We start from the raw sequence: 7,374 nt of genomic DNA on the forward strand, positions 1-7,374 counted from the left end.
TCCTATGGCATGACATGTGCGCAGGCCTACTTCATCAGGCAGAGGGGCCTCTAGGGCAATGTTACCTTGGTGATTTCACTCTGGCTGGTTCTAGTTCCTTGGTTTTCGGCCCAGAAGCTTGATATCCACCGCTTCCGTGTTGATTAGACCCGGGGATGCTGACTCACGCCTTCTGAGCCCGGATGAGGCAGATGATAAAATCAGAATACGAATTTATTAATTTCCATCATGACATGTAACTGTTTAATGGATTGGATCCTCACGTCGGCCTGAGCAGTGTATTCTCAGTGCATTCTCTCCCTGTAGGCGAGATACATGGGCAGCCAAATTATAATCAGGAGGCTGCTTACTGAGCAGGCGTCGGAGCAAGGAAAGTTAATTACAGTCTCTGATTAGAATTTTTAATGGCACCCAGCTCTAATAGAATGATATGTCTACTTCTGTAACCAGAACACACCCGACAGCTGGACGTCCTTGTACCCAACACAATGCTTGCCTCTGTGACCCACCTGTAACCTGGCTCCGTTTCTGGCCCCTGCCCTCAGACTGAGATTTTCCTTCAGATTCCTTAAGTAGGCATGAGGCGCCGTATAAGAAAAAAGAGTGATCTGCGTGACCAGAATAAAAAACCAAGGGCATTAATTCTTTAAAAGACACGGCCAAGCAAGTTATAAGTCACAACAGTCCTCATCCACACAACAAAGAATGTACGCAGGCCTGGAGATTGGGAAGAAAACACAAATAACCTGGTGGGGGAATTGGGTAAATTATCTGGAGCAAGCATATCATGTAAGAGGAAGGAAGCACGTCTGACAGGGATGGCGAGGGATGGAGGGCGTTCAGAACGAGCTGGCAGTGAGATACCACTCTGCTCGTTCTGCTGACAGAAAGGGAAACGTCGGAGTGGATGTGAACGGAAGGGTCTCTTACACATCCTTAGTGGGCAGATGAATTAGTAAAACCACGAATGTGGAAACCATTACCTCACTGTCTCCCAAACCTTACAGCTTATGATCCAGGTACTTCTGCCCCAGAAGCAAACCCGAGAGATTCAATGGGAGATTTATGTGAGAACAGTCCTAGAGACAACGGTAATCACAGTAAGACCTAGAAATAGCTCGACGGATCATCAGTACAAACGCTGGCAAGTAAAGTACGGTTGATATACTGACATGTATATCAACCAAAATCTAATGATTTCTTTTTTAGAAAACTGAAACTGTAAGCTGTATACCCATACAGATATACACATGGACAGACATGCCCACACAACACATACATATATAAGGAAGACGTATAAATTTTGGTAAAATTATTAAAGGGAAGACCTGCCCTGGCCCCTTCTTCCTAGTAAAATGCACTGACATCCTAGTTGCTGTGAGTGTTCACTGCCAACTGTTCAAATCTCACTTCCTTCCTTCTTTGAAAAAACAAAACAAAAGAAAACGAACGCCACATTTATCCCCCCGTGTGCATATGTGTGTATGCGTGTGTGTGCGCGCGTGTGTGTGCGTGTGTGTGTACCTGCATGTGTGTGCCTGTGTGTGCATGTGCGTGTACATTCATGTGGGTCAGAGGACCACTTTCAGGAGTCAGTTTCTCTCCTCCCACCACATGGGCTCTGGTAAAGGCTCTTGGCAGCCAGTGCCTTTACCCACAGAGCCGTCTGGCTGGCCCCGATCTTATTCCCCTTTCTAGAGACTTGATGTTGTCCACATAGCCTGCCTCAGTTAGAAAGCTATGCTTTTTTTCTTTACCCCACCTCTCCAGTGTAGCTCATGACTATCTGGTTCAAGAGAAGAAACAATTATTTGCCTCAAGGTAGGACTGATACTTGGGCATCAACCTGGGGCGGGGGGGCGGTCAGGATGGGGCCTGTTGACAACAGAGTCAAGCAAGTCATCCATGTTCAACTCCTACCCTTCACTGTGCTGGTCGCTGGAGATCACCCTCCCCCGCAAAGGTATCACTTACAGAAGACTGGTACAGGCTCTGTTTCCAGGGAGATGACTTCAGACAACAGGAAGAAAACCCAGGATCCCAAGTGATGATTATCACAGTCAGGGAGAGGCAGGAGGATGGGGAAGGCTCCAGATAAAGCCCCCTCACTGATGAACATGCCATTCTCCGAGGCTCATGATTAATATATTTCTGTAGACCCGAAGCCACTCTAAAAGATATGTATAAAGATAGGAATTTTAATTTTCAAACGTTCGCGTTTATCGTGGATTTATGGCACTTCTGTTAGCGCTGGGGACGATTTCAGCGGCCGCGCTGTGACAGCTGATCAGAACAAAAGCTCTTCCTGCATGGAAACTTGGAGATGGAGAGGCAGGAAGCACCCACGTTTACAGCGAAATTAGGGAGTTCGTTTGGGTAAACAGTAAGAGAGAGATAAGGCAGGTCACCTAAAGGAGAGGGGTGGGTGGTCATAGGGCAGCACCTGGGAATTTGCTTTAAATTATTTTTAACATGATTCTTTGTCTAGTTCCCTAAACCACGTGGATGGGGGAGTTAGATTTTATTTTCTACAGTTTATGGAGGGAAGTGTCTCAAGGGCTGCACGTTTCTTGTCTTAGATGAATCATGAAAACGTTCTGTTTTCTAAATGAAAACCCCACAGACAAAGAAGACCGGGGCTATTATAAACCTGCACAGATACAACAAAAGCTCCCGAAGACATCTAAGTCAGAAAGGCCTCTCTCTGAGCCTCATCGAGTCAGTGTCCATAGGACTTCTCACTCATAAAGATGGCAGTGAGAGTAGGAAGGAGCTAACTCATCAATCTGCTGCTCTCGGTGCGTGTTCACGTACCAGGAGCACATGTGTATGTCAAGGCTAGTCCCCAACCCCTGATGTACTCATTCACCCAGGCTTAAAGTTTGTTTTTTACATTTGTGTGTGTTGTATGTGTGTATGTGGTGGGTGGGGTGAGGGTCTGGGAACATGGGTTCTCTCCTTCCACTATAGTGCTTTCTGGGGATTGAACCCTTGGCCTGGGACTTGCCAATTCAGCTAGGCCAGTTAGCCAGTGATCTCCCAGGGATCCAATTGTTTCTACCTTCCCAGGGCTAAAAGCATTTGCTGCCATGGGTTCTGCAGACCATATTCAGGTACTGATGCTTGCGCGGAAATCACTGTCTAGATTAAGGTCTCTCAACCCGAGTTTTCTTCAGTCTGTGTGTATGTGTGTGTGTGTGAGGAGGGAGGGGGCAGGACTCAGCTATTTCCAGGTCTTACTCCAGGTTCTCTCTGGACCAAAAGGTGCTTGTGGAACCACTGATTAAAGACAGCCGTCTGAAGCTGGTGTGGCAGTCGCCGCTGCCTGTGTGTTCCATACTGAGCCACTCGCCAAACTGCAGCCACTGAGGCATCATGCAGTGCAGGCCTGCCTTGTGGTCACAGGAGGTGGGGAGCAACAGAAGGGCCCAGCTTCTTCAGCTGTGTGACCTTGCACCGTGACATACTCTCAGAAAGCCTCAGTTCCTCATTCCTTTCTCAGGGGTGAAGTGCTGGAGATAAATCCAGGGTCCTGTGTCTGCCAGGCAAATGCTGTACCCCTGAGTTATTTATACCAAGCTCTGCCTATTTTATTTATTTATTTATTTATTGTTTGAGACAGGGTCTCACTATGTACCCCTCCCTGATCTGAAACTTGCCATGTAGACCAGGCTGGTCTCAAACTCAGAGAAATACTTGCCTCTGCCTTTCAAGTGTTGGAATAACATGTGTGTACCACCACGGCTGGCTTTCTATCATTAAAGTGTGAATAGTGTTAGAATCCACAATGCCTCACCAAGAGAACTAAGTGAACTAATGAAGTGTTTCACACCTTCTGTGGCAGCAGGGGCACTCACCATGTGCCAGAGAGGTTCTCTCACCAGCCGGTGGTAGTTCGTCTACAAATCAAGTCACGGGCATTTTCTCCAGTGGAGTCTAGTTTGCTTGGGGTTTGACGCGGAAAGCAAGGAGCTCAGTAGTTTACAGAGAAGCACAGTTGAACCCGAAGTCACTTAAACTATTGTTGGGTTTTAACATATTGTTTCTCTCCTGGTGCGGGAGAACTGTCTATATTCTGTCAATCATGTTTTAAATAAACGCTGATTGGCCAGGCAGGAGGTGTAGGTGGGAAAACCAGACAGGAAGTGGAAATGATGCAAGGAGAGCAGGAGAATTCTGGGGAGGAGGAAGTTGATTTCTCCCATTCCTGCCTAGACCACAGAAGCAGCAGGATGTGAGCTGCCCCACTGAAAAAGGTACTGAGCCACATGGCTAAAATAGATCAGAAAAATGGGTTAATCAAGATGTGAGAGTTAGCTAATAAGTAGCCTGACCTAATGGGCCAATCAGCATTATAACTTATAGAGATCTCTTGTGTGATTTTTCTCTGGGACTAAACAGCTGGGGGGCTGGGCAGGACAGAAACACAAACAAACAGGCCTGGCCCTTTCATGTTACACTCTCCCCCTTCTCCCCAGTTTTTGTATGGATGCAGTTGCCTCTAGACTCAACCAAAGGACCACTGCCTGAACTCTTCCTAGGTCTAGCTCGCAGCACAACCCTGTCAAGCACATGGGGTCATCTCTTGAGTTTCATCTCTTGGGAAGGCTCTGATCTAAAGTTGTCCGGGGTCAAGTTGAGGATGCGTTGCAACTCTGGAATGTCCTATGGAGGCCATACTTCTCTCATGTCTCTTTACAAAGACCGGCGAGGCAGCTCCGTTCTCATCATGATCACCGTCATCATCCTTATCGCTCTGTTTGATGAATTCTGGAGGCTTGCCAACCCAGGCAGCTTGGAAAATAAATTCGTTCTGCTGTTTGCGTTGAGCCTTAAATCATGAACACCAGCTGTTTTGTGTATTTGAAATCAAGCTCCAGGTGTATTGGGGGGCATCAAGGGAGCAACGGGCCGTTCCCCCCACCTCCTCGAGGGCATCTATGGGCACTGTGGTGCAGCTGGGCAATTTACTCCTTTAATACAGAAAGTGAATCTCAGGCTCCTCCGTCCCCATCTTCAGCAAGGTCAAGCTCAGCAGCCGGTAAATATTTGTAGATTTGATTTGTTACATGCGACCAGTCAACAATCATATAAGCCTTACTCTCAACAACGTAGGACGGCGGGGAAAGAGTGCCTTTTCCCAACACATATGATAAGTGGAGTTCTGGAAAATAGATTGGTACGCCTGTCCCTAAGTTCTGAGAGAGACAGAGCATAAATTAAACATGGGGCGAGAAGGAAAGCTCAATACTGGTTAAGTTGTTTGCAGCTTCGCAGTGATTTATAGTTGTCAAATGCTTTATAGATATTGGATAATTAAATTATGGCCACCACCTGGTGATGTATGCAGGCTGAATGCGATTATCCCCACTTTGGTAGGCGAGGAAGAGGGGCGGCTGTGGGTCTAAGCACACACGCTGGGAACTGAAGTTGTGCCCAGGTCCCCGCTCGAGGAAGCTTAGTCCGGTGGTGTGCGTCTAACTTTGCTCCTGAACTCGAACGCCTTTGAAACATGTGTAGTCTCACGAACTTCACAGCCCAGAATTGTCTGCCTGCCCTTTGACATCTGTGTCTCTTCAGGTTTGCAGCCAAGGAAGGGAGTTTATGAGGAAGTGGGGGTCAGAGCACCCTTCCCTGCAAGCTAAGGAAACACTACACATTGCAGGCCACGGTTCCTCTGTGTCTGCCCTGATCCTTGTGCCTGTGTTCAAGGTTTCTTTCCAGGGGGAGCCAGGAGCAATGTTTTCATGGGGAACATCTAGAATGGGCTGAAGGCTACTATTTCTGCCCTTCGGGGACCTTCTCATGACCTTTCATGTGGAGTGTTCAGCCTGCCTCACCTTGTCCGCCAGCCTCTCCCACCCTCGGATGATGAAGTGTCCACTCCTGTCAATAAGCAAATGAGAGCATTCTGTTTCAATATTTAAACAATTTGGCTCAGACCTAAAAAGCCCATTAGCTTAGGTCTAGAGCTTTAAGGCAAAGGCACAGTTTTGTGTGGTTGGGATCCTTAACACATTAAAAAACAAACACGACAGGAACACACACAGCTGTGGCAGTTTCACATCTGGAAGTCCAGTGTCTTCTTCCCATTTAGTTCACCGGCAGGGACCATCTTCCTCGCTCAGCTCTGGGCCCTTGACATGGCTTTGCCCTCTAGAAATGTATTTATGGCAGCTGTGGTAGTGGCACACGCCTTCGATCCCAGCACTCGGGTAGATGGAGCTCTGAGATCGAGGCCAGCCTGGTCCACAGAGCAAGATATCCAGGGTTCCATGGAGAAGTCCTGTCTTAAAACAACAACAACAAAAAAGTAAATAAAATAAAAAATTTATGGCATTTATTTATTTGGGTGTGTACGTGTGAGAGTATACTGCACACATGGAAATCAGAGGACAGTTTGAGGAAGCCACTCTGTCCCTCCATAGTGTCTGGTCGGGCATGGCTACCATACTCAGCCCATCAGGCCTGTGGCAGGAGCCTTGACCGGCTGAGCCATTCTGCCAGCCTGGCATTATTCTTTTCTGATGGATGGGAAAAACACAAGAGGTCGGGAAAGCAAAGACTTTCTGTTTCAATTTCAGTAGACATGTATTAGAAAACACAGGAGAAGCCAGGCCCCGTGGGAATGGATGACCTGTCTCATCACTGTGAAACGATTTTTCGAAAACGCTCCCGAGGCAGCTGGCGAGTGGACAGGTATTAACTTGGTTAAGGAGTCATGTCAAAGGAGACGCCGGAGCTTTCTCTTTCCCTCCTGTCGCAGGGCCATCAGCAGGATAAATGTCTAATGGGTATGTCTCTGGATGTCCGTGGCTTTCCTGGTTCCTGTGTAGGAGTCTTCCCTTCACTCTGGAAATCGAAGGAGGACTCTCATGGTCAGAAAGACACTTGCTCGTGTTCGAGGGGACAGACTGCCAGGTTGGGAAGGGCCTGGGACAGGCTGCAGAGGGGGAGAAAGGGCCAGTGCCAGTTTTCCCAGGGAAGAACCGTGTCATGACCTTGGGAATGAAACTGGAACCGGGGAGGAAAAGGTATAGGGGTGATTTCCCCCACTCCCAAGAGCAGAAGAAAAATAAAGCGATCATTGGCAGGGGCGGGCACTTTTCTCGTGGGCATGCCTCAGGAAGCTTTTCCTTCAGCAATACCAAGATTTTGAACTTTTCTGATCCTGGAATCCAATTGTTTAGATCCTCCCTCAAATGTTACTCTCAACACTTAAGCAATACAAGACCCAGAGTAAAGTTTTTTTCTCAAGATTTAATGCTCAAATTTCTACATCTTTTTTAATTTTACTGTGTGTGTGTGTGTGTGTGTGTGTGTGTGTGTGTGTATGTAGCTTTTAGGTGTTGGCTCTTACTTCCATTGAGGGTT

This window comes from Myodes glareolus, chromosome 25, assembly GCF_982192425.1.
Source record: "Myodes glareolus chromosome 25, mMyoGla1.1, whole genome shotgun sequence".
In the NCBI taxonomy this organism is placed as follows: domain Eukaryota; kingdom Metazoa; phylum Chordata; class Mammalia; order Rodentia; family Cricetidae; genus Myodes; species Myodes glareolus.